Source organism: Elephas maximus, chromosome 8, assembly GCF_024166365.1.
Source record: "Elephas maximus indicus isolate mEleMax1 chromosome 8, mEleMax1 primary haplotype, whole genome shotgun sequence".
NCBI lineage: Eukaryota > Metazoa > Chordata > Mammalia > Proboscidea > Elephantidae > Elephas > Elephas maximus.
In genome coordinates, this window is record NC_064826.1 from 99,478,822 (window position 1) to 99,506,149 (window position 27,328).

The 27,328-nt window shown below is 40.1% G+C and overlaps 1 protein-coding gene across 9 annotated transcripts in view; it reads left to right on the plus strand.

Annotated features, from left to right (window-relative positions):
- Nucleotides 1-27,328, plus strand: part of GPR141 (G protein-coupled receptor 141) — a 111,341-nt gene that overhangs the window by 21,087 nt on the left and 62,926 nt on the right. For 4 of the 9 annotated variants that reach the window (XM_049894519.1, XM_049894518.1, XM_049894520.1 and 1 more), the window contains exon 3: nt 17,878-18,007. The exons of 3 other annotated variants lie outside the window; for them this stretch is intronic. The gene's annotated coding sequence lies outside the window, so the exon portion shown is untranslated. Of the gene's footprint in view, nt 1-5,220; nt 5,509-17,877; nt 18,008-18,723; nt 19,240-27,328 lie in introns of those variants that run through there. 2 more of the 9 variants (XR_007518498.1, XM_049894524.1) reach the window with 2 other exon arrangements.

Consider the following 27,328-nt stretch of genomic DNA (forward strand, 5'->3'; position numbering starts at 1 on the left):
CATTTTAACAAGGCCAAGAATGACCTGGAGAATGTGCCCTAACACAGGCTGCTGAGATTCTGATTCAGGAGGTCTTGGTGAGGCTCTGGGGATGCTGAAACTGCTGACACACTGACCAACCTTGGGTGGCACAGACTCATGGCAACATTGACTCTATGGCAACCCCATGCACAACAGAACAAAACACACTGCCTAGTCCTGCACCATCACCACGAGATGGTTGCAGATCAGATCGTTGTGGTACATAGGGTTTGCATTGGCTGGTTTTCAGAAGTAGATCACCAGGCCTTTATTCCTTGCTCATCTTAGTCTGAAAGGTCTGCTGAAACCTGTTCAGCATCATAGCAACAGGGAAGCCTCCACTGACAGATGGGTAGTAGCTGCTCATGAAGTGTGTTGGCCAAGAATCAAACATAGAAGGTGAGAATTCTACTACTGAACCACCAATATCCCCCAGCACCAATCTAGATGTTTTCTAATAAACAACCAGCATGAGCATGTTCTTGGCTGCAATCCTGTTGAAGTACAGAAAACTCGCTTTAAATTACTTGGGAAGAGATGCTAGAAAAATCAAGTCATGAGGCCAGAACCAGGTAAATTGTGAGCTGACTAGGTGGTCACTTGCCTGGTGTGATTTATGGAGAAGACTCAGCTGCCTCCTCAAATCTACCTGGTGTCTTCGATGTTTCATCATAGTTTCATTCTTTTGGGTTAACTCCTCCTTCTAAAATTCAGGTCCTTTAAAAACAAAAATTTGCTTCTCCTGGCAAATTTAAGCCATTGAGTTAAATCTAAGGCTGTTTCAAATTTCATGAGGAAACTATGTAACAGGAGGCAATCTTTCTCTGACATTCCATAGTCTCTGCCTGTGTCTCTCCTGACCCTGAGTACTCCCTACTGTGTGTTGTTGAAAAGGGCAGTGATCTAGCAAACTAGGTGTCCCCGAGATGCAAATTTTCAACTCCAGACAAGAGAGTATACTGACTGTCTTACTGAATAGCAGCCTCAAGTCTTAATTAAATGAAGCCAGAAGTGGCAGAGGTTTAGAAAGCTCAGCCCTGTCTGTATGGTAAAAATAAATGACAGGGACCCCAAAAGGCATAATGATTCATGAATTTCAGTCTAAAAACCACCTTTAGGACTTTAAGTTTCTAGAGGTTTTGTAACTCTCCCTTGACATCCATGTTCTACATCTACTGTCTGTTACTCAATGAACAGTAAAATCTGAAAATCCGAAGGGTACGTCCCAAGGGGACTGAATCTTTCCTGGAGAGAAGGACCAACGAGAAAAGTGGGTGGGAACATCACTGTGGATTGTGACACTGGCTGCACTTTGGGACAGGGCCAAACCAAAACCCATTGCCACCAAGTAGATTCCGACTCGTAGCGACCTCCTAGGGTTTCCAAGGCCGTAAATCTCAAAGGAAGCAGGCTGCCACATCTTTCTCCTGAGGAGCCGCTGGTAGTTTCGACTGCCAACCTTTCAGTTAGCAGCTGATCACTTTACCCACTGCACCACCAGGGCTCCTAATTTGGGACAGCATAGAGAGGAGCAATTGAGTTCCTGCCTATGATCCCCTTGATAGCAGTGATGTATTCTCCACTATATGCCCTGGATGTGCCCTAATAGTGCTCTATGCTGCTGCTGTAGGGAGAAGGACCCATGGGATAGTACTGGCAGTTAAGAGCCTCAGGGCGTGTCTGTGTGGGGAGAGGAGTAGGGCATACTAGAGTATGAAAGAAGCAAAGAAAAGAAGGGTAATATGGTGACCAATTTTGCCTCTTAACAATTTTGCTTTTGGTCGATCCATAGGAGCTAGATGTGCATTCATTTGTCATACCACCTGTTCTTTCCTCTCCAGATAATGAACCAGGTCATGAATCAAAGGCCTTTTTTATTATTATCTATAAAGCAAATCTAACCAAACCAAAAAACCAAAACAAAACAAACCCATTGCTATCCGGTCGACTCTAATTCATAATGACCCTATAGGACAGAGTAGAACTTCCCCACAGGGTTTCCAAGAAGTGGCTGCCGGATACGAACTGTCATCCTTTTGGTTAGCAGCTGGGTGTTTAACCACTGTGCCCGGTACCTGAAAAATGGCAAAGAGTGGTTGCCCTTCTGGTGGCAGTGCATGAGCAGATGGGGACAGTAATTTAAAAAACAAGACCCCTCTAAAAAATATTGCATTCAGATAGCTACTGCCAGCAAAACTGTGTAATACATCGTCCCAAGACTCAATATCATAAAAAAGCAATCATTATCCTCACAGAGCTATCTATTGATTGAGGGTCAGCCAATGAGTCTGGGCTCAGCTGGGCAGAACTCAGTGGGCTTGCTCCCATGTCTGTATCTGCTGAGACTGGGCTCTGCTGGGTGGTTCAGCTTTACTCCACGTGTCTCTCATCCCCCCCAAGACCTGAGACTAGCCCAGCACGTTCTTCTCACGGTAACGACAGAGGTACTGAGAGTGTGTAGAAATATCGCCTCTTCAGGCCTAACCTTCAAACTGGCAGTGTCCCTTACACTTTATTCTATTGGCCACATAAAGTCACATGGTCAAGCACAAAATCAAGGAGCGCAGAAATATATTCTGTTCCTGTGGTGGGAGGAACTGCACAGTCACATGTCAGAGGAGGTGAACACAGAGAGAGGTGGAGAATGAGGCAAAGAATGTCCTCTACCACAAATTACAGTGTATTATCAATTAGGATAAATGATACTACATAGAAAATTCCGATAAAATACCATGGGATTCTGATGCCAATTTATAATGTTTTCTTATGGTTAAACTGTTAAAAACTTTAGCCAATGTACTTAAGGAATATTTGGTCTTGTTCAGATTTATTTTCTCTTCTGCTATTGGTTGTTGTTGTTGTTTGGTGCTGAGTGGATTTCAACACTTAACAACCCATGTAAAAGAGTAGAACTGTCCCATAGGGTTTTCTAGGCTGGCGTACTGGTTAAGTGCTACGGCTGCTAACCAAGGGGTCAGCAGTTCAAATCTGCCAGGTGCTCCTCGGAAACTCTATGGGGCAGTTCTACCGTGCCCTATAGGGAAGCTATGAGTCGGAATCAACTCTACTGCACTGGGTTTGGTTTTTGGTTAATCTGATAGCCAAGTCTTTGTCCCATGAAATGGATTCAAGCCTCCAACCTTTTGGTTGTAGCCAAGCACTTTAGTGTTGCACTACTTAAATTCTTCTAGTTCTGTTTCTGTGTTCCAAGTGGTTTCAGTGCTACACTGGTCTGCATTGACCCTTATTATTCAATGACAATTCTCAGGCTTGATAACTGCAATTGCTCCATCACTTTAAATATACACTGTCTTTTCAAAGTTGTTTCAGAGAGCCTTCAATTCACTCTGCAAAATACTCATCAATTATATATTCATGTGACTGAAGCCTTATTTTCTATTTGAGTATTCTGTGTAATTTCAGCTACCGTTTATTAGGAACCTCCTAATGCCAGCCTTTGTACTGGGCCCTATACATCTCTTTGCTGTCTCATTTAACCCTCACGACAATTCTACAGTATGGACAATATAATCCCTGTTACATAAATGAGGAAATTAAACTCAGAGAGATTAAATTGCTTAGGATCAGATAGGTAACAGCATCAGAATTCAAATATTGTTTTGTTTGGCTTCAAAGCCAATGTTTTTTCTATGATTTTTTCCATGTATTTTATTTCATATATTTCCTCCTGTACCTGGGTTTTTAATTTTCCTCTGAGATACAGCAGATAGGTTTTATGCCAGGTTTTTGGTGGCAAGTGTTGGTGGGATTCCTCTTTACTCTCTAAAAAGCCTATGAGTTTGACAGGACATGTATTATTATCATTCTCTAAAAAGCTGAGGGGGCTAGAACCTTGAAATGAAGAGATTTACACAGAGCTAGGATCTAATGCTCAGAAATTTTTTCTCCTATATGATTTAAATCACTTCGTTTCAACATTGTACGTGAATGACTGATAGTCTACAGTTTTGCTAATGGAACTGGCCAGTTAACTTGGACTCTAAAGGACTGTATTTTCCCATAAGGTTTTGAAGAGTTTGGGAGTAGTAATAGAATGGCCGTTCCTCTCTTTGTAAACAACACAAATGATAAATTGCTAGAGAATGGTTATTCTGCTTCTTAGGCAACTCAAGTTAAAAAAAATCTAAAAAAAAAAAAAGTCAAGCTAATTTGAATTTATTCAAATAATTTTGTATAAAGCCAACTGGAATTTTTTACATTATCGTATCCTTACTTTCATTGAATACTTTTTTACTGTAAAGAGATGTTCTAAGCAACCAAGGGTTTATTTTACTTTGTGTTTTTATATACCATTTGTTTAGCAAGCACTGATCCCTGATGGTGCAGTGGTTTAGAGCTCGACTGCTAACTAAAAAGTCAGCAGTTCAAATCCACCAGCTGCTCCCTGGAAACCCTGTGGGTCAGTTCTACTCTGTCCTATAGCATTGCTATGAGTCAGAATCAGCTCAGCAACAATGGGCTGCTTTTTGGGGTATTATACCACAGTTTGTCGGTATGATGTGGAGAAATAGGGTGTGAGCTGTGTGTACTTGCAGAGGTTTCCCAATTTCCGTTAATCTGTGTCTCAAGCGCTGGAAGCTTCAGAAACCCCAAGCATTCCTGATTTTGCTTGGTTTTGTCCTCATAAAAGTTAGAAAGCGAAGTTTCATGAGCATAACGTGTCTTTCTCCTGAATTCTTCAAAACACGGTTATTACAGGAATTATTGGCTATTGATATATTTTTCTTTCTTCTTCTATTTTTTTTTTCTTTAAGGAAAAAGACCTCTAGACTGGGAAGAAAAGAAAAAGAAAAAATTGATATTTATACAGTTGCCACCAGCTGCATGCTGAGTATTTTCCATAATTTATCTCACTGTTAGTCTCATATTACAGATGAGGAAACAATGGTGTTTTGATTAATGCAAACTGGATAGACTTCTAATTTAATTTTGTTTTTCATTTATCAGAATTTGATGGTTCAAAATTTGGTATTGAATTTTGCCTCCTGTTTTCATTCATATTAAAGCACAGTTCCTATTCCAGGTACCTAAATGTCTATAGGTCCCTATGAGTTGGAATCGACTGGACGGCAAAGGGTTTGATTTTTTTAACCATTTATTGACAAGTGGCATTAGCATCATGAGCTGAGTACGATTTTAGTACATTGACTTTTCTTATGGTAGTGTAATGATAGCAGTGTTTCTGCACTTCAAGTATATACACACCACTATTCAAAACAAGAGAATTTGTCTTTGCCCAGCTTTCTGAGCAAGAGTCCTGAAATTCATCCTGATTGGACCATCGTAAGTCATAAGTTCTCCCAGGTTCACTCTTAACTAATAATTAGGGTTAGCTGGGATTTGAGAGGTGAAATATACCATTCTGTTTAGTCCAAGTTAAGAAGCCTATCCTTGGAACTGAAACATGAAGTCCACTTTTTCAGAATGACCTGGATCCTGAAAAGGAAATCGGAGTCTTTGTGGAAGGTAAAAATGAAGTCTGACGAAGCAAACACCACTGTCTACAACATCATTCATTCTTTCATCTAGATGACAGTTAGGCCTTGCTAAGAACTGTGGGGCAAGCTGGAAAGTATTAGATATAGTTCCTGCCCTGTGTGTCTATTTTATTAAGGGGAGAAAAGAACTAAATTATTAACTATAATCAAAATTTGAAATAATGTGTCACAAAAGTGGTAAAACTATAGAGGGAAAAGATAATTTATCTTTGTTGTTTTCTTAGGTGCCGTCGAGTCAGTTCCGACTCATAGCAACCCTATGAACAACAGAACGAAACACTGCCCAGTCCTGTGCCATCCTTACAATGGTTGTTATGCTTGAGCCCATTCTTACAGTCCACTTCATTGAGGGTCTCCCTTTTTACCACCGACCCTGTACTTTACCAGGCATTATGTCCTTGTCCAGGGACTGATCCCTCCTGACAACATGTCCAAAATATGTAAGACACAGTCTCGCCATCCTGGTTGTGCTCCTTCCAAGACAGATTTTTTCATTCTTTTGGCATTCCATGGTATACTCAATATACTTCGCCAACACACCAATTCAAAGGCGTCAGTTCTTCGTTCTTCCTTATTTGTTGTCCAGCTTTCACATGCATACGATGCTATTGAAAATAACATGCCTTGGGTCAGGGGCACCTTAGTCTTCAAGGTGACATCTTTGCTCCTCAACACTTTAAAGAGGTCCTTTGCAGCAGATTTGCCCAATGCAATGCGTCCTTTGATTTCTTGACTGCTGCTTCCGTGGGTGTTGATTGTGGATCCAAGTACAATGAAATCCTTAACAATTTCAATCTTTTTTCCATTTATCATGATGTTGCTTATTGGTCCAGTTGTGAGGATTTTTGTTTTCTTTATGTTGAGGTGTAATCCATACTGAAGGCCGTGTCTTTAATCTTCATTAATAAGTGCTTCAAGTCCTCTTCACTTTCAGCAAGCACGGTTGTATCATCTGCATAATGCAGGTTGTTAATGAGTCTTCCTCCAATCCTGATGCCCTGTTCTCCTTCACAGAGTCCAGCTTCTTGGCTTATTTGCTTAGCATACAGATTGAATAGGTATGGTGAAAGGATACAACCCTGACACACACCTTTTCTGACTGTAAACCAATCAGTATCCCCTTGTCCTGTCCGAACAACTGCCTCTTGATCTATGTAAAGGTTCCTCGTGAGCACAGTTAAGTGTTCTGGAATTCCCATTCTTTCCAGTCTTGTCCATAATTTGTTATGATCCACACAGTTGAATGCCTTTGCATAGTCGATAAAACACAGGTAAACATCCTTCTGGTATTCTCTGCTTTCAGCCAGGGTCCATCTGACATCAACAATGATATCCCTGGTTCTGCACCCTCTTCTGAATCCGGCCTGAATTTCTGGCAGTTCCCTGCCAATATACTGCTGCAGCCGCTTTTGAATTAGCCTCAGCAAAATTTTGCTTGTTTGTGATATTAATGATATTGTTCTATCATTTCTGCATTCAGTTGGATCACCTTTCTTGGGAATAGGCATAAATATGGATCTCTTCCAGTCAGTTGGCCAGGAAGCTGGCTTCCGTATTTCTTGGCATAGACAAGTGAGCACTTCCAGCGCTGCACCTGTTTGTTGAAACATCTCAATTGATATTTTGTCAATTCCTGGAGCCTTGTTTTTCGCCCATTCCTTCAGAGCAGCTTGGACTTCTTCCTTCAGTACCATTGGTTCCTGATCATATGCTACCTCTTGAAATGGCTGAAGGTTGATTAATCTTTCTGGTGTAATGACTGTGTGTATTTTTCCACCTTCTTTTGATGTTTCCTGCTTCATTTAATATTTTCCCCATAGAATCCTTCACTACTGCAACTCAAGCCTTGAATTTTTCTTCAGTTCTTTCAGCTTGAGAAACACCGAGCATGTTCTTCCTTTTTGGTTTTCTATCTCCAGCTCTTTGCACATGTCATTATAATACTTTACTTTGTCTTATTGAGCCACCCTTTTAAATCTTCTCTTCAACTCTTTTACTTAGTCATTTCTTCCTTTTGCTTTGGCTGTTCAACATTCGAGAGCAAGTTTCAGAGTCTCTTTTGACATCCATTTTTGTCTTGTCTTTCTTTCCAGTCTTTTCAATGACCACTTGCTTTCTTCAGGTATGATATCCTTGATGTCATTACATAATTTGTTTGGTGTTCGGTCATTAGTGTTCAAGGTGTCAAATCTATTCTTGAGATGGTCTCTAAATTCAGGTGAGATATACTCAAGATTGTATTTTGGCTCTTGTGGACTTGCTCTGATTTTTTTCAGTTTCACCCTGAACTTGCATATGAGCAATTGATGGTCTATTCCACAGTCGGCTCCTGGCCTTTTTCCGACTGATGATATTGAACTTTTCCATTGCCTCCTTCCACAGATGTAGTGGACTTGATTCCTGAGTATTCCATCTGGCGAGATCCATGTGTATAGTCACCCTTCACGTTGGTGAGATAAGTTATTTGCAATGAAGAAGTCATTGGTCTTGTGAAATTCTATCATTCAATCTCCAGCATTGTTTCTATCACCAAGGCCATATTTTCCAACTATCAATCCTTCTTCTTTGTTTCCAACTTTTGCAGTCCATTCACCAGTACTTATCAATACATCCTGATTGCATATTCGATCAATTTCAGACTGCAGAAGCTGATAAAAATCTTCTTTTTCTTCATCTTTGGCCTTAGTGGTTGGTTCACAAATTTGAATAGTCGTATTAACTGGTCTTCTTTGTAGGTGTATGGATATTATCCTATCACTGACAGCGTTTTGCTTCAGGATAGATCTTGAAATGTTCTTTTTGACCATGAATGCAACACCATTCCTCTTCAAGCTATCATTCCTGGCATAGTAGACCATATGATTGCCCAACTCAGAATGACCAATTCCAGTTCATTTCAGCTCACTAATGCCAAGGATATCGATGTTTATGTGTTCCATTTCATTTTTGACGATTTCCCATTTTCCTAGATTCATACTTCGTACATTCCAGGTTCTGACTATTAATGGATGTTTGCAGCTGTTTCTTCTCATTTTGAGTCATGCCACATCAGCAAATGAAGGTCTCGAAAGCTTTACTCCATCCACATCATTAAGGTCTACTCTACTTTGAGGAGGCAGCTCTTCTCCAGTCTTTTGAGTGCCTTCCAACCTGGGGAGCTCATCTTCCAGCACTGTATCAGACAATGTTCTGCAGCTGTTCATAAGGTTTTCACTGGCTAATACTTTTCAGAAGCAGACTGCTGGGTCCTTCTTCCTAGTCTATCTTAGTCTGGAAGCTCAGCTGAAACCTGTCTTCCATGGATGACCCTGCTGATATCTGAATACCAATGGCATAGATTCCAGCATCACAGCAAAACGCAAGCCCTCACAGTACGATAAACTGACAGACACGACTTCTTCATTCCAAATACCTTCTTTCACCAACATAAACGGCAACTATATACATGCGACTCACCTGATGGAACACACAGGAATCAAATTCACTACATCTGTGGAAAGAGATGATGGAAAAGCTCAAAATCATCAGTCAGAACAAGGCCAGGGGCCGGCTGTGGAACAGACCATCAATTGCTCATATGCAATTTCAAGCTGAAACTGAAGAAAATCAGAGCAAGTCCACAAGAGCCAAAATATGACCTTGAGTATATCTCACCTGAATTTAGAGACCATCTCAAGAACAGATTTGACTCCTTGAACACTAGTGACCAAAGACCAGAGGAGTTGTGGAATGACATCAAGGACATCCTACATGAAGAAAGCAAGAGGTCATTGAATAGACAGGAAAGAAAGAAAAGACCAAGACAGATGACAGAGGAGACTCTGAAACTTGCTCTCGAACATCAAGAACCTAAAGCAAAGGGAAGAAATGATGAAGTAAAAGAACTGAACAGAAGATTTCAAAGGGTGGCACCAGAAGACAAAGTAAAGTATTATAATGACATGTGCAAAGAACTGGAGATAGAAAACCAAAAGGGAAGAACATGCTCGGCGTTTCTCAAGCTGAAAGAACTGAAGAAAAATTCAAGCCTCAAGTTGCAATAGTGAAGGATTCTATGGGGAAAATATTAAACAATGCAGGAAGCATCAAAAGAAGATGGGGGGGGAATACACAGTGTCATTATACCAAAAAGAATTAGTCGATGTTCAACCATTTCAAGAGGTAGCATATGGTCAGGAACCAATGGTACTGAAGGAAGAAGTCCAAGCTGCTCTGAAGGCATGGGTGAAAAACAAGGCTCCAGGGATTGACAGAGTATCAGTTGAGATGTTTCAACAAATGGATGTAACTCTGGATGTGCTCACTTGTCTATGCCAAGAAATACGGAAGCCAGCTTCCTGGCCAACTGACTGGAAGAGATCCATATTTATGCCTATTCCCAAGAAAGGTGATCCAACCGAATGTGGAAATGATAGAACAATATCATTAATATCACACACAAGCAAAATTTTGCTGAAGATCATTAAAAGATGGCTGCAGCAGTATATCGACAGGGAACTGCCAGAAATTCAGGCTGGATTCAGAAGAGGACGTGGAACCAGTGATATCATTGTGGATGTCAGATGGATCCTGGCTGAAAGCAGAGAATACCAGAAGGATGTTTACCTGTGTTTTATTGACTCTGCAAAGGCATTCAATGGTGTGGATCATAACAAATTATGGATAACATTGCAAAGAACGGGAATCCCAGAACACTTAACTGTGCTCATGAGGAACCTTTACATAGATCAAGAGGCAATTGTTTGGACAGAATAAGGGGATACTGATTGGTTTAAAGTCAGGAAAGTTGTGCGCCAGGGTTGTATTCTTTCACCATACCTATTCAATCTATATGCTGAGCAAATAACCTTAAAAGCTGAACTATATGAAGAAGAACAGGGACATCAGGATTGGAGGAAGACTCATTAACAACCTGCATTATGCAGATGACACAACCTTGCTTGCTGAAAGTGAAGAGGACTTGAAGCACTTACTAATGAAGATCAAAGACCACAGCCTTCAGTATAGATTGCACCTCAATATAAAGAAAACAAAAATCCTCACAACTGGACCAGTGAGCAAAATCTTGATAAATGGAGAAAAGATTGAAGTTGTCAAGGATTTTATTTTAGTTGGAATCACAATCAACAGCCACAGAAGCGGCAGTCAAGAAATCGAAGGACACATTGCATTGGGCAAGTCTGCTGCAAAGGACCTCTCTAAAGTGTTGAAAAGCGAAGGTGTTACCTTGAAGACAGGTGCACCTGACCCAAGCCACGTTATTTTCAATTGCATCATATGCATGTGAAAGCTGGACAATGAGTAAGGAAGACGGAAGAAGAATTGACTCCTTCGAACTGTGGTGTTGGGAAAGAACATTGAATATACCATGGACTGCCAAAACAATGAACAATTCTGTTTTGGAAGAAGTATGACCAGAATTGTCCTTAGAAGCAAGGATGGCAAGACTACGCCTTACATACTTTGGACATGTGGTCAGGAGGGATCAGTACCTGAAGAAGGACATCATGCTTGCAAAATGCAGGGTCAGCGGAAAAGAGGAAGACCCTCAGTGAGGTGGACTGACAGTGGCTGCAACAATGAGCTCAAGTATAACAACAATTGTAAGGATGGCGTAGGACCGGGCAGTGTTTCGTTCTGTTGTACATAGGGTCACTATGAGTTGGAATCGACTCAACGGCACCTAACAACAACAACAACATTAGTAATTTTAGCACTAGCAGCACTAGTACAAGTATTTGCACCCATTAAACTTAAATGTTCAATGGAAGAAGTCTCTTCCGATCCATTACATTTTAAAAGGAAGTTAATTTTGGAATTGCCTTTAGGAACTCACAAGTCCATTTCTTCTGATCTTCTGTGAGCTTTCGTTTTTGCACTCCACTTAGTTGTTGCCATTTCATTTTACCTGGATTTAAAATTATGTCATTTTTTAAATTTGATTCTACCAAAGCAAATAATTTGAATAATTAAAAATAAATAAAATTTATAAAGGAAGTAAAATTTATAAAATAAAATTTACGTTTTAATTTGGACATTAACACAAAAATTTATACTTGAAAGATAGTAATTTTCTGAAGAACATGTGATCTTGTTCTTTAGATTTGATATAGTCAAAAGAAATAGTACAAGGCACTCGGGAAGAATTTCATTTGTTTGGCCTCCAATGTTTGTTGGCAGGCCCTCTGCAAATATCCACGAGGGTTTTTAACCTTGAAAGAATACTTAAAAACTTGCGCACTTAGTTTCCATCCTTTGATGCTGTGTCTTCACAGTTCAGTGGGCTACTGCTGATATCCAACAGGGATGAGAGGGATCGCAAAGACCGTGATACAAATATAAGTTTATGCTCAATACGAAGATGCATTTCGGTTCACTTTGCATAGGACAGGATCAGTTATGTCACGAGTCATGTGTTTATAGTGCCACTGGTGCGTTCTTATGTGGTCAAAGAAAGAAAACTGAATGTGAGGTTACACATGATCAGTCCAAAATGAAAGGGGAAATATGATTGTTTTCAAATACAATATTTATGAAATGGACATTTTATTTCTTTGTGGAATTATTCAACTCTCGTATTTGGAGATATACACATAATTGATGTAACAGTAACACCACTTCTCGATGCGCAAGTTTGTCTTGCGAGACATAACAATATCAATCAATTTCTTAAAAGAAAGTCTGTCCAAAGGGAAATGGAAAATAAAATACATTTATATAATTTTTATTATCTAAATATTCATTTAATTTATTTCCTCGAGAAATTGTTCAGTTTCCTTACACAGAGAGACATAAATATTCTGGTAGAATATAGATGTAGTGTTCTGTTAAATGCCCTTTGTTGCTTTCTTGGAAGACGAATTTAGAAACACTCATTGTTGCAAAACAGAAACATACTTTGCACGATAAACGAATATTGAATTTTGTACCCTTTTAATGTGGCTAATACCTCCTTTATTAGAGCGTATAGAATAATATCAAGCACTGTGTCCTGCACAACAGACAATAAAAAAACAAAATTCACTGGATACAGAAATTAAAACTTTTCTCATTAGATAAATATCAATATTTCCAGTATATTTTGGACATTTACTATGTTAATATTATATTTATTACCCATGTAACTATTATATCAAATGTATGCTAGATGGCACCTGTGTGTATGCCAAACATTTTAAAATTAAGGTTATAAATGTTATTGTTTACAAAACTTAGGACATAACTCTGTGCGTAAATGCTGTACAGTTAAAAAATAACTATCGAATTCATTGCAATGGTCAACTTATTTGCCTCAGTTTTGCACATCATCTGAGACTGGAATTCCCTCCCATTGGTTGTTCACTAGGATGTGTGCAAGAGCATACCCTTGTATTTGTATCATCGCAAAGAGCATTGCTGGCCTTACTGGCTGGAGTTTTTGCATCAGCAAATATGGATGTACATGACAGTACATCCTCAAAATGGGTCAGAGACCTGTTACCTATTATCTCTCCTTACCCAGTAACTGTTCATGTTGGATCCATTTGCATACGGGGTAAATGCAGCAAGAATTAGGCTTGACAATCCACCATTGTTTCTTATTTATTAGAAAGAAATAGTATACTCCCAAGAGACCCACTGACATAAGACTTTTCAGTTACGTGGGAGGGGACCATAGGAGACAGATGTCAACGAAAATGTTGAAGTGGCAGGGGCCTTAAACAACCTTGTTCATGGGCACCCTTGTGACCCTGCCTGAACTTTATTTCCAGTTTGCATATTCTCACACATTAGAACTATTATCAATTTCATTCAATGCCCTGCTACTTCCCCTTCCGGAAACCCTGGTGGCGTAGTGGTTAAGTGCTAACCAAAGGGTCCGTAGTTTGAATCCGCCAGGTGCTCCATGGGGCAGTTCTATTCTGGCCTGAAGGGTTGCTATGAGTTGGAATTGACTCAACGGCACTGGGTTTGGTTTTGGTTTTTGGTTACTTCCCTTCCACTGTGGCACTTGCTTTTCCTTGTGTCCTGTCTTCTTGGGATCTATGGGTCTTTGCTTCAGACAATCAATTTCCCTGCTTTGTTGATGCCCTAAGCACATACTTACCTTACTTATTGGATAATCTGTCCTTGCTCTCCTGGATCTCCTGTCTGGATTCCTCATTCTCCTAGTTTGGCTTGTCTTCCCACCACTGGAATGCCCTCATGGTGCTATCTTACTCAACTTCAATGTATTTCCGCTACAGCCATCAGTCTCCTTCATTAGATTATAAGGTACTCGAGGGCAGGGTCCAAGTCTCCTTTATCTTTGCATCTCCCCCTCATTACTATATTACTATCTTTACATATCGGTAGGCAAAACATGTGCATGTTAAGTTGAATATAATGGTTCAAAGTTAATAAATACATCAGGAAGTGGGTCTCCTGGTCTTAAAGCCTTGCAAAGTCTTCCTTCTTCCCTTTGGACTGAAATAAGTCAATTATCTTGTAAGTCTCCATCATTAAGGAGTTTATAACTAGTAAGGGAGATTAGAAGCCTTAACTTCAGCAAATATTCAACAAAATATTCATTTAGTGTTTAGTAGTACCAGGATAGTAATAGTGATAAATTAAACAGTTGTGGTCACTGCCCTTATAATGACTTTAGTCTAGCAAGAAAGATGGTCAATAAATGAACAAATATATCTACAGTGAGACATTGTATCAAGTGCTATGAAGAAAGTGAACAGTGATTCAGGATAAAATACAAGCTTCAGAGAAAATGCGGGTTGAAAAGTCATTTGTGTTGTTGAGCTTGATTGACGACACATGGCATGATACTCATCATGGAACCACATGGAAAACCACTGCTAGGCAAAGCAAGCTCCCCATGATATTTGCCCTGAGCAAGAATGAGAGATGACTTGTACAAGATCCCATCCACCTAAGTCTTAGCTCTTCTAAGATCAGAGGATCTCAGGTGAAGTCCTTCCTGGTTCATAAGGGATTTTGTTAAGCAATGATGCACACCAGCTACATCGAATTTGAAGCTGCAGTGTTTCAGGCAGGACTTAGATTTTGTTTTTCCCCCAAATTTATAAAAGTTCAAACCTTTGCTCAGATTGTAACATCTTCATAATACCCTTCTATTTTAGGCTGCCCTGGAGTGGTGGGCAGGGCATTGTAGGGGCAGGAAGAGCCAGCTTTCTGTTTCTGTGTGGGAATTTCACTGGATGATCTTAATTTCCTCCTGTAACCTGGGAGTGCTCTGGTATGGAGCATGTGGTTGTGGTCAGCTGCCTTTGAGCTGACCCCTGATTCATGGTGACACCACGTGTGACAGAGTAGAATTGCTCCATAGGGTTTTCTTGGCTGTAATCTTAAAGGAAGCAGATCACCAGGCGTTTTCTTCCTTGGAGCCACTGGGTGAGTTTGAACTGCCAACCTTTAGATCCTTAACTTAATTACATCTATGAAAACCCTTTTCCCAAATAAGGTAACATTCACAGGCTTCCTGGGTTAGGATGTGAAAATATCTTTTTCGGGGTTACTGGTCAACTCGCTAAACTACCCAGAAAATAAGAGAAAGGAAATTAATATCTATGCTCATTTTATACAATGTTTCAGCTATAAATAAATTTACAAATAAAGCAGAATGTTAACAGCAATACTAGCATGCCATCTGAGATGAAAAGACGTTATCCAGGGGGAAAATATTCAGGCCAAATCAGTGATAGGGGTTTGAGACCTCTAGTGATTTTTCCCCATGAGCCAGTCTTTGAACTGTAAAGTTCAATTCCCTTTGAGTATTCTATTTTAAGTTCCCTTCAACAGCAGAGCAGAGCAGAGAAAAATTCTGTGGCCAGAATCCGAAGAAGCTACTAGTATAGGTGTTGTGTAGCTTTAAGAAAAAAAAAATAATAAAAAAATCTGAGGCCTAGAAAGAAATGCCTTTGGTTGTTGCCTGGTAACCAGAAAATTACAAGGTAGTTCTCTTAAGGTAGAAGTCTGGGTGAGCTCAGAAATGGAGTAACATACGCCTGCAAAAATTAGGTCTTTAACAAATTATAGTATCTCAGGATTGGTCATTTTATGGGACCACAAGAATCAGTGATGAGTTTTCTCTAAGAAGTTTTCCAATCCATGTTTGGATATCTGGCCCCTCCTCTTCCTTCAGGCAGCATTAGTGGTTAGAAGCTTCTGCTAAGGAGGGGGACGTGATGGATCTCACGTCCATTTAATAATGGACAAACTGGTCCTCACTCTCTTTTATATAGGACCAAAATACTTTCAGCAACTTAGCTTCTTTCCTCAAAGATACTGAAACTCACCCTCCGCCACTCATATCTGAGAGTCACTGTTTGAAAGAGGGACTAAATGTCTGGTCTTTACCTTGCCCATGGTTAGCATGTACAGTTCAGCAGCAGCTGTGTAGCAAGCCAAGAAAAAACGGAGGCTGAGAATTAGATGGAAAACTGGGGAAATTAGCGGCACCCCCCTCTTCCCTCCCTGGGAATGTTTGCAACAAACTATTACATCATCCTCCTATGGAATGGGACAGGGGATATACTTTCCAAGGGATGCAGTGAGGGAATCAGAATATGAGGCAGAGTTTCAGTTCTTCCAGGGATTCCACTGGAAATAAGGCAAGGATAACGGGAAAAAGGAGCAGCTCTTGGAAATAGGAGCTAACAAGAGTAACAGAGGAAGGGGCAGCCAGACAAAAACCAGTATCTGAGGGGTGGTTGGGACTTGGGAGCAGGCATTTCTAATAAGTAGCAGTTTTTTTCTTGAGGAAGCCAGTGACATCAACCAGAGAGGTACATCTAATTTAATGTCAGGTCCCTGAAGTAAAAGAAAGAAGTGCCAGAAGTGTGGTGAGATGGATGGAGATCAGGGAAACTCAAACCCAAAGGGGGCTGGAAGCAAATCAGGAGCCAGGAGAAATGCATGGTGTGACTCAGCCTGGCACACCTGGAGTAGGCCTGCCCAGCAGTCACTCACCTGCGGTTCCCTGGCCACAGGGGGCAGAAGCTCAGAGAGACCAGCCCCTCTGGTGTCTACGCCACTGACCACCAGACATGGCCCTCCTTAGCCTGGCTTACCTAGGATCAACAGCTGGGCAGGGCCCCGTAACAATCTCCTCAGTAGGGTTCCTAGTCTCCAAAGGGGAAGTGAAGAATGGTGGTTCACAAAGCGAAAACGAATTAAGGAAACAGCTCAGGACTCTGTCTTCAGGTAAAAATAAATTTGGGGATTTAAATTTTTAATGCAGTTTTGCTTTTTCATACACTGAAATCTGATGAACTACTTTTCAAATTTTTATTGGCTTTTGAGAATACTGAAAGGGCCTATTTTAATTACTTCTTCAAGCCTCCTGCTATTTATTTCTCCTGCTATTCCAATTAATTGTTTTTAAATATCCTGATAACTAAACAACAACAACAAAAAACGACAAACTCTTTACCATTAAGCCAATTCTGACTGTGGTAACCCCATGTTTTACAGAGTAGAAATGCTCCATAGAGTTTTCTTGGTTGTAATCAGGGGCAAATTATCCAATAGGCAAGGTAAGCACAGAGTGTATCTTGCTTATCGGATCATCTGTAATAAAAAATTTCACATGGGTTTAATCTGCTGAAACCCATGTGAAATTGTTTACTACCAGTTAGTAAGTAAGCAAGGTAATTGCATGCTTACCTTGCTTCCTGGGTCATCTGCCTCTCTCAGGGATTGTACATTTGGAAAGAGGCTTTGATTCTGTAGGAAGGTGTTCTGGGGTTGGGAGAGAGACAGATGCCAGCCATATGTAGAAGCAGAATCTTTGATGTGGTGAAAAAATGTGAAATTGTTCACCACAGGTGATCTGGTAAAAAAAGTAAGCACGGTGCTTACCACGCCTATTGGATAATCTCCTGGCTGTAATCTTCAGGGAAGCAGATCGCCAGGCCTTTGTTAAGCAACACCGTTGAGTGGGTTAGAGCCACCAACCTTTAGGTTAGTAGTTGAGTGCAAACAGTTTGTGCCACCCAGGGACCTCCTTAATAACTAGTCATAGAGATATGAACAAGTGCAGTAGAGAAGGAACAACGAACAGTCTAGGAGAATCCCCACCTCAGGAGGGCAGGGTTGGAGCCAGGAAGGAGGCTTATTTCTTTCATAGGGGGAGCACTCTGTGGTTGCAGCCCTGGGGTGTGGAATAGAACATTTTGGCCTCAGACACGTGACTCATACTCATATTCTAGTGTTCTACTTATTAACTGAGAATTACTTAACCTTTCTGAGCTCAATCTCCCCATCTGATATTCGAGTTACGACTACCCACATCATAAGATTCTTGGGAGGATTATGAATAATATACATGAAATTTCCTCCATAGTTCCAGGAACAGAGGAAGTACTCAGAACCTGGTAGATATTGTCATCATCAAATCGTGCTGGAATAGACATCCATTGTTGCTGACAGAGTACAGACTCAGAGGTACCTGGAACCTCTGAAGATAGAAGAAGGTAAGCCTCCGCAGATATGCTGATTAATTTCTCAGTAGCTTTGAAATGGAGAAGATCTTACTGCCCTGGATGAGCTTATATTACTCATTCACTTTGGAGGCATGAGGCATTCCGACCAAAGATGTTGGTTAATACTCCAAATGAAATGCCATTTTGCCCTTAAAGAGGCTCAACATTTTCTAAAATCATTTTCCTTTCCCGGTCCTCCCCAAGATTTCTGTTGGTTGTGGCATCTTGACTTGTTGACAGGTTATATTAGGCTCCAAGACAGAGATCACTGATTTCTGTAGGGCTCTATTTGGATGTTGTTATAGATTGAATTGTGTACCCCCAAAAATGTGTGTCAACTTAGCTAAGCCATGATTCCCAGTATTGTATGGTTATCCGCCATTTTGTGATCTGATGTGATTATCCTATGTGTTGCAAATCCTAACTTCTATGATGTTAATGACACGGAACCCTGGTGGCATAGTGGTTAAGAGCTCAGCTGATACCCAGATGTTGGTGGTTCAAATCCATCAGCCACTCCTTAGAAACCCTATGGGGCAGTTCTACTCTGTCCTATACGGTTGCTGTGAGCCAGAACTGACTAAACAGTACCTAACAACTTTACAACATGATGTTAATGAGGCAGAATTAGAGGCAGTTATGTTAATGAGGATTAACATAAACCTACCTACAGGATTAGATTGTATCTTGAGTCATTCTCTTTTGAGATATAAAATAGAAACTCATGCAGAGAGGGACCTCCTATCACCAAGAAAGAAGAGCCGGGAGCAAGCACATCCTTTGGACCCGGGGTCCCTGCACTGACAAGATCCTAGACCAGGGGAAGACTGATGACAAAGACCTTACCCCAGAGCGGACAGAAAGAGAAAGCATTCTAAAGGAGATGGTGCCCAAATTCGGACTTCTAGCCTCCTAAACTGTGAGAGAATAAATCTCTGTTAAAGCCATCAACTTGTGGGATTTCTGTTATATCAGGACTAGATAACTAAGACAGTTGTGAAGGGTAGACATGATTTGAACAGGAGAATATTTATAGAATTTCTGGAGGAATTTTTATTCATTGTTGGCTTAGTGCACTGTGGACTATGAAACATATGGTGTATGTTTCAAAGGGCAATGAGTCAAGTAAGGACAGTATTTTACCCACACCCCCATGTCTTGCTCATTTCAGAATTTTGCTCTTTTTCAGAACAGTGAGTGAAGGTTGTTGGCTGATTGAAATCATCTGGATAAAATATTTTTAAAAACTACTTGATTCAATAGATTAAATTAGAAAGCAGGAATAGACTTTTGACTTTAAGTAAATTTAGTATCTGTCAATAGAAAGCAATTTGGCACTGTTAATCTACATCCACAAATACTTTCATGTCATAGGATCCACTCTTTCCTTGGATACCATGTTATGGTAAAAATCCAAATATGGAAAAAGCTTAATTCACATTTTTTTTTTTTAACCATAGTTATTTATAACACTAAGTTAGAAACATCCCACTACTGATACTTGGTTAAATAACTTTGGAGACATACCCTTGATGGATATTGTGCAGTCATTTAAAATTACAGATGCATCAAGACAAAGTACTTTGATATATTACTAGTGAAAAACGTGGATTGAAAATTAAGGTACAATGTGATTATAACTCTCAATACTGTAGATGAATAAAAAGGTACTAGTAGAAAACACACTAAAACATTTAAAAGAGTAGAAAAAATTCTTTTCATCTAATTTTTTTAGTTTCTTTAATTTAGTTGTCTTTTTTGTAATAATAATAATTTTTAAAAAAGAAAAATTGAGAAAAGAACAAGAAATAAAACCCCAGTAAGTACTATAAAGAGAAGATGGCAATGAAGAAAATGAATGAGTAAAGGGATAGTTTGGTCTAAGAAATGATCATAGTAGTGAGGAATGGAGGCAACGCCATTCGTGATGCTCTTGATGAAACACACTCAGAGTCACTCATGTGAAATTAAAATGTGAAAAATAGCCTTTTTTTAAATGATACCCTATTCTTGCTTTATTATGTTATTGTGCTTCACTGGGGTATATGGAGGTGAGGAAGTTACTAAACCAACCAGTTGCCATTGAGTCGAGTCTGATTCGTGGTGACACCATGTGTGTCAGAGGAGAGCTGTGCTCCACGGAGTTTTCAATGGCTGAGTTTTCGGAAGCAGATCATCAGAACTTTCTCCCGAGGCACCTCTGGGTAGACTCAAACCTCTAACCTTCTAGTTAGTGTGTTTATCCCTTGCACGACCCAGGGACTTCGAGGGAGTGACCAACTTGCTGAATACCAAGTTTTGTCTCTTTGAAGCCCTCCTCCCTTACCCATTATCTTACACATTGTTGCTCTGTCTTTTGGGGCTGGGTGGATTAAAGAGACCAGGTCATGCAGTAAGCGTTGCAAAAAGGCTGTTGTGACACTGGGCACTGAGGAGCATGATCCCACAGATTTTACGTTCCTTGAGAACGAAGCACAGCCCCAGGGCAATGAGATACTTCTCAAACAGAAGATTTGCGGTAAGGAGATGGGGGGCGTATTTGAGGATCATAATTCACAACAGATCGTAATACCTGAAGACCTACAGAGCTGTGCAAAGTTCTCTTTGGGAATGAAAAGAACTCCCAGGCAGCTCCTTATTTTGGAGAAACAGGTGGTATAATATTGTGCTAAGGTGCCGTATGGAGCAGCGTGGTGCTTACCGTGTGAAAACACAAAGCTTCTGAGTTTCTTCCTCATGGGGCCTAGACCTCAGCTTTCACTTCCCTCATGGGTAAGCAGAAGCAGTATCATCACCACATCATAAAGTCAGGAACAATTTTTAACTCCTCAAGTGACTAGAGAAATCAGAGCTAAAACCCAGATTGCTGTTGTCCGGTTAAAGTCGATTTTTTTTTTTTTTTAATTTGTGAGTCTACAGATCTAATTTTACTTGAAACCACGTCCCAGCCCAGTCCAGTGCCGTCGAGAAACCACCTAGGCAAGCATTTTTTACAATTGTAGTTTGAAGACCCAGGAGATTCTTTTCCAATTTCAGAAATAAGAGTACAAAAGAAGATGACTGTGAGAGAGTGCAAAGATGAAAAAAAAAAAAAATCTTTTATATGTTATTTAGGCATATATTTCTCCCAAATAGAATTCTTTAAGTTGATGTTTCTTTATTATTATTATTATTGTGGTAAAAATACATCTAACATAACATTTGCCACTTGAACATTTTTCTGCATGTACAACTTGGTAATGTTTCTTTTTTGTTGTTTCCGTACTGCTCCTGATAAAACTTCAGACAGATTTTTTAAGCCACCCTGAGGTGGTCGTTAATGTGGGAGCTGTCATTCCAGAATCTTTTCCCAATATATTTTGGATAAACTGCGTCTCAATTTTCCCAGAGTGATTAAAAGTGACTGCTTCTATTTGTTTTCAACTAACATAACAGAATGTAATTTGTTCTAAGAATATCTCAAAGGCAGGGAAGCCGTTGGTCCGCCAACAAACGTCCTCACTGTCTGCCTCTTTTAGCCTCTTTGTGGCATAGTGGTTAAGAGCTACGGCTGCTAACCAAAGGGTCGACATTTCAAATCCACCAGGTGTTCCTTGGAAACCCTAAAGGGCAGTTCTACCCTGTCCTATAGGGTCACTATGAGTCTGAATTGACTTGACAGCAATGGGTTTACCTGTCTTAGTCTCCTAAAGAGCTGCTATAATAAAATATTACACAACGGGTGGGATTAAAGAACAGATACTTTCTCACAGTTCTGAGGCTAAAAGTCCAAGTCAGGGTCTTGGCCGTGTCGATTCCTCCTGTGGGCCTCTCTCCTTGCTTCCGGTGGTTCTCAGCAAGCCTTGCATTCCTTTGCTGCTTACAGATGCAACTTGCCTCCCTGGTCACATGGTTCTTCTCTTGCCCTGTGTGCCCTTCCCTTACAAGGCACCTCAGAAGGAATTAGGACTAGGACTCACCCTCCTTTGACGCAGCTGAAAAGAAAAGAAAACTCCTGTTTCCCTAAACAAGGTCACATTCACAGGTAGAGGGGTTAGGACTTCGGCATTTCTTTTGAGGAGACAAAGTCCAATCTGTTACGGGTTGGCTCTCTGTCTTGGTTCCTAATTGCTGTGCCCAAAGAACAGTGAGTGCATGGGGTAGGCTTAAAGTGGCTCTGCCACTTGAAAACAAATCAAAACATTGCCATCAAGTTGATTCTGACTCATGGCGACCCCATGTGTTACAGAGTAGAACTACTCCATAGAGTTCTCTTGGCTGTAATCTTTTATGGAAGCGGATCTCCAGGCCTTTCTTCCATGGCACTACTGGGTTGGTTCAAACTGCCAACCTTTAGGCTAGCAGCCAATAACAAACCATTTGCGCTACTTGGGGACCTTCTATGCCACTTCTAAGCTGTCTTTAAGCTTTGTGGGACTCCAGAGTCCCCTGTAGTAGTGTTGTATTGTTGGAATTGTTCTGGACTGGAACACAGAAACTGAGAGTTAGTTTTGACTGCGACAGAGCACTGGTGGCACAATGGTTAAGCATTCAGCTACTAGCCAAAAGGTTAGCAGTTGGAAACCCTGTGGAGCAGTTCTACTCTGTCCTGTAGGGTCAACTATGTGTTAGAATTGACTCGATGGCAACAGGCTTGTTTTTTTTATCAGTTTGTGTCAGTGACTTACTGTGCTGGCTTAGAATGGTCCCCTGTTGGGGCTGCAGTTTCTTCCTCAGTCAAATGGGTGGATCAGATACAATAAACTCTAGGTTTCATTCTGGTTTTTTTTTTTTTTTTGATTGTGGTAAAAATATATATACCACAACATTTTTCAGTTCAACATTTTTACATGTACAATTCAGTGAGATTGATGACATTCATCGTGTTGCAACCATCCCCCTTATCCATTGCCAAATTTTCCATCACCCTTACACAGATCCCCAATGCTTTCTAAACATCGACATCCCATGTCCTCACTCCTGCCCCTGGCAACCACTAATAAACGCTGGTCTCTATACATTTGCCTAGGTTCCATTCTAATGCTTAGTTATCCTGAATTTGTTTTCTGATCTCTGGCACAGGTGTTCCTCCTTACCTGGGAAGTCATAGTTCTAAAGGATCTTTCATTCTTGGGGCCAGGGATAGGTGTCGAGAATGACAAGGAAAAGAAGAAACGACAATGCTAAGCTCACACACCATAAAACTCTGCCTATTAAAGTTTACGAATCATTGCTTTTTAGTATATCCACAGAGTTGTAAACGCAATTCCTCTTTTTTGTATGTGGAGGAAGGAACAAAATATAAATCATTTATATTGATTTTGATTTCTGAGGTGTCTTCATTTTTTCTTGTTTTCTTTTTAAATTTTTCTATTTACTATTTTTTTTTCTTGATTGTATTCTGTTTTCTTTTTCTTTCCTGCCTTTGCTTGGGTTGATTAGGTTTACTGTGTTCCATTTTCTTCTCATATATTATTAACAATATATCCTATTTCTATTAAGTTGATCATTCTTGAATTTCCACCAAGAGTTTAAACTCCTATTTTTGTTTGTTTACAGTTAAAATGTACCTTTAATCCTCTCCCTATTCCTGCTGGCATAGTGGTTAAGAGCTATGGCTGCTAACCAAAAGGTCGGCAGTTGGAATTCACCAGGCGGTCCTTGGAAACCCTATGGGGCAGTTCTACTCTGTCTTATAGGGTTGCTATGAGTCAGAATCAACTCAACAGCGATGGTTTTTTTTTTTATAAGGCAATAAACTAAGCCTACAATCTTTGCTTTTTCTTTCCTCTATTCCCAATGACTTAAGAATCACTCTCTCTTAAATGACTTTTGTTTTCCTAAAATGTCCAGTGATCATTCTTTCTCTTTTTGTTATTGTATTTGATATGAAGATGTTATCATTTGCTCTTGGATGTACCTGAAGCATGCACCTTTCAGAATTTTCAAATCACTGGATATTGTAGTTTCGTGTGGTCATTAACATTCTAGATTTACTTATGTTTCACTTACATTTTGGCTCACTTCTATATTTTTGTTATCCCATATATTCCCCTTTTAGGCCCCTTTTCCATTTTGCTGGAATATACATTAGGACTTCAGCAGTGTCTGAGAGAGATAAACTTTCCGAATGTTCATGTGTCAGAAAATGTCTTTACTCTACCTCCTGAATTTTAGTTTGGTTGAAACAATTCCAAATTTAAAATCATCTTTCAAAACCATTAAGATGTTTTTTCCAGCATCCAATATGTAGGAAGTTTGATGCCAATTTGTTCTAATTATTGCATAGGTTATCTGTTTTTGTTCTACCTCCCTCATGGGAACTTTTAGGTTGTTTGGTTTCATCCATTCAACATATTATTTACTGAGAAGCTACTATGTGCAAAGCATTATTCCAGGTGCAGGAACTCTACATGCAAAGGTCCTGAGGTCTGTGCACGTCATGCACATTTGAGGACAAGCAAGGAGGCAACATGTTCGGTAGGAATATTAATCAATAAGAGGGATGAATAGGTTTAAGACTGGGGTGGTGGGGAGGAAGAAAAGGTATTAGCTTTGCATCTACTAAGTGTTGAGTGTTTATTAGTTATCCAGTGGGCATACGTGTTTGTTCTTTGTGATTTGAAATTCCATCCTTTGTGTCTAAATGCTGGTCTTTTCTATTAATTCCACTCAGCATTGGATGGGACCTTTCTAATGAAGATATATCTTATTTATGTGTAGAAAAAATTCTTTAATTATTTATTCGAGTATTGTGTTCTAGCTAATGTCTCTAATTTTTACCATATGATATTGGAACTTCTGGATTTGCCCTGATATTCCTTTTTTTTTTTTTTCAAATATTCCATTCATTTGCTTTCTTTTGCTCCATCTGGGAGAAGCCTTCCGAACATTCTTTTAAGCTCACTAAATGTGTGGTTAAGTTTATCTGTTATTTGAATAAGAACTATAATTGATTCCCTTTCATATCATATGTTCTCTCTGAGGGGAACACTTACATTTAAAGTTATTTTTTTCTCTTTTCCCTGTTAGGAAACTAACTACTTTTTTAGTTCTTTTGCCTGAAACATTTGGTATCTCTCTTAAGTGACTTCTGTTTTCCTGAAATGTTCAGTGATCATTCCTTGTCTTTTTATCATTGTACTTGATATGAAAATATTATCACTTGCTGATGGATATATCTGAAACATGCACCTTTCAGAATTTTCAATCCTTTGTTTAATTTGGAGGTAAGTTCTCCTGGGTGGTATCAACTTGTACCAACCCTTATAATATCTAAACTTGGTCAATTGTTGTTGTTAGTTGCCATTGAATCAGCTAGAACTCATAGCTGCCTTATGTATTACAGAACAAAACGTTGCCCCATCCTCTACCGTCTTCATGATCATTGGTGTGTTTGAGTCCATCGTTGTGGCTACTGGGTCAATCCATCTCATTGAGGGTTTCCCTTGTTTTGGCTGAGGCTTTACTTTACCAAACATGATGTCCTTTTCTAGTGATTCACCTTTCCTGATGGTGTTTTCCAGACTCTTAAAATGATGTGATTTGTTTGATAAATGAAGTGAGAATTCCCAAAGTAGATTTTTGCTGCTCTTCTGTTTAGAAAGAGGGTGTCCTGGGCCCTGAGGTCTATACCTCATAAGGATGTGGGCTGCTTAGCACCATTTTATATGACTTTAAGGGCTGGTTTCTCATGCTGGCTCTGTCATGGATTACTTATCATCCGCCAGAGACTACTTCCACATCTCACTCACAACATCAGGGTAGTCCCAGGCTATGAGCAATGACCACAATGCCAGAGCTAGGTTGGACAAGGCATTGGAAAGGGACCTGGTGAGACATGAGAAAATAGTCACCAGCCAAGTATCAGGCAAACTCAGGAGCTTTCTTGTTGTGGGGGTGGAAGTCAGAGAAGAACAGTGATAAAATTATGCAAGCAGGATAGGTAATTCCTAGTGGCCCAGTCTGGGTGGGAGAACTGGATATAGAGCTACAATGCCCTGTGGGACTAGGTATAGTATGCCGTGCTAAGAATTTCATACAACTTCTGTAGATAATGGGAGGTCAGGGGAGCTTTTAAGAAGAAAAATCATGTATTATACAATTTGAACTTTGGTAGTGGTGCCTGAACTGTATATCAGGTGTCTAACAGAGAGAAGAAACAATTTGGAAGTTTGAAGGAGAACATTCCAGAAATGGCAAGAAGTTCTATAAATCTGGAGCATAGGAACAGAGTGAAGAAAGGGGGCATCATGCTAGGAGGTAAGCCTTGAAATATAAGCTTCTCTCTCTCCCAGATTGCAAAGGGCTCATATGACATGATAGGTGTTGATACTTCCTTCTTTTCACAAAGGAAAACCAAAGAAAAGTTTTGAGTAGAAAACCAAGAGAATTGTTTAGTAAAGCCAAGACGGTCTTTCACCATTATTTTATCCTTTCAGTAAACAACTCATGTCTACATTAAAAAAAAAAAAGTGCTAGCTCTGAGGAAATTCAGTTAGAAACAAGCACACGAGTGACTAAAATAGAGAATAAAAAAAGAAATGAAGGAAGAATGGAAGAAAAGAAGGAGGAAGGAAGAAAAGGGATGACAGGCATCAGTGGGGTATTTTGAGAATGCAGCTGTGATAGTTAAGGTTGTGCGTCAACTTGACTGGGCCATGATTCTCAATAGTTTGGCAGCTATGATGTAGTTTGACAGCCATAGAGTGGTATAGTCACCTCCATGATATAATGATCTGATATAATGTGATCACCTCCATGATGGGATCTGCTGTGAGTAGGCAGTCAATTGAAAGGGCATTTTCTTGGAGGTATGGCCTGCATCCAATATAGTGGACTTTCTGTAAGGCCCCTTGGCTTTTACTCGCTCAAAGTTATGCAGCTGGCTCCTGTTCATCTGACCTCCGGTTCTTGGAACTTGAGCTAACAGCTTACCTGCCAGTCTTGGGATACATCAGTCTCTGAGGCCAGGATCTTGGGTTCACCAGCTCCTGCAGCTATGTGAGTCAGGAGAAGCCTCTAGCCTGACACATGGATTTGGGACTTCCTAGCCTCTACAACTGCATGAGTGATTTCCTTGATATACAGCTTTCTCTCTCTCTCTCTCTCTCTATACCTAGAAATATAGTAAACCAAAAGCAATACCACATCCCTCGAGGGATTGCAGAGATTAGTGCCACCATCAAAGACTTGAAGGATGCAGGGGTGGCGATTCCCACCACATCTCAATTCAACTTGCCTATTTAGCCTGTGCAAAAAAATAGATAGATCTTGGAGAATGACAGTGAATTATCAAAAACTTAACCAGCTGGTGACTCCAATTGCAACTGC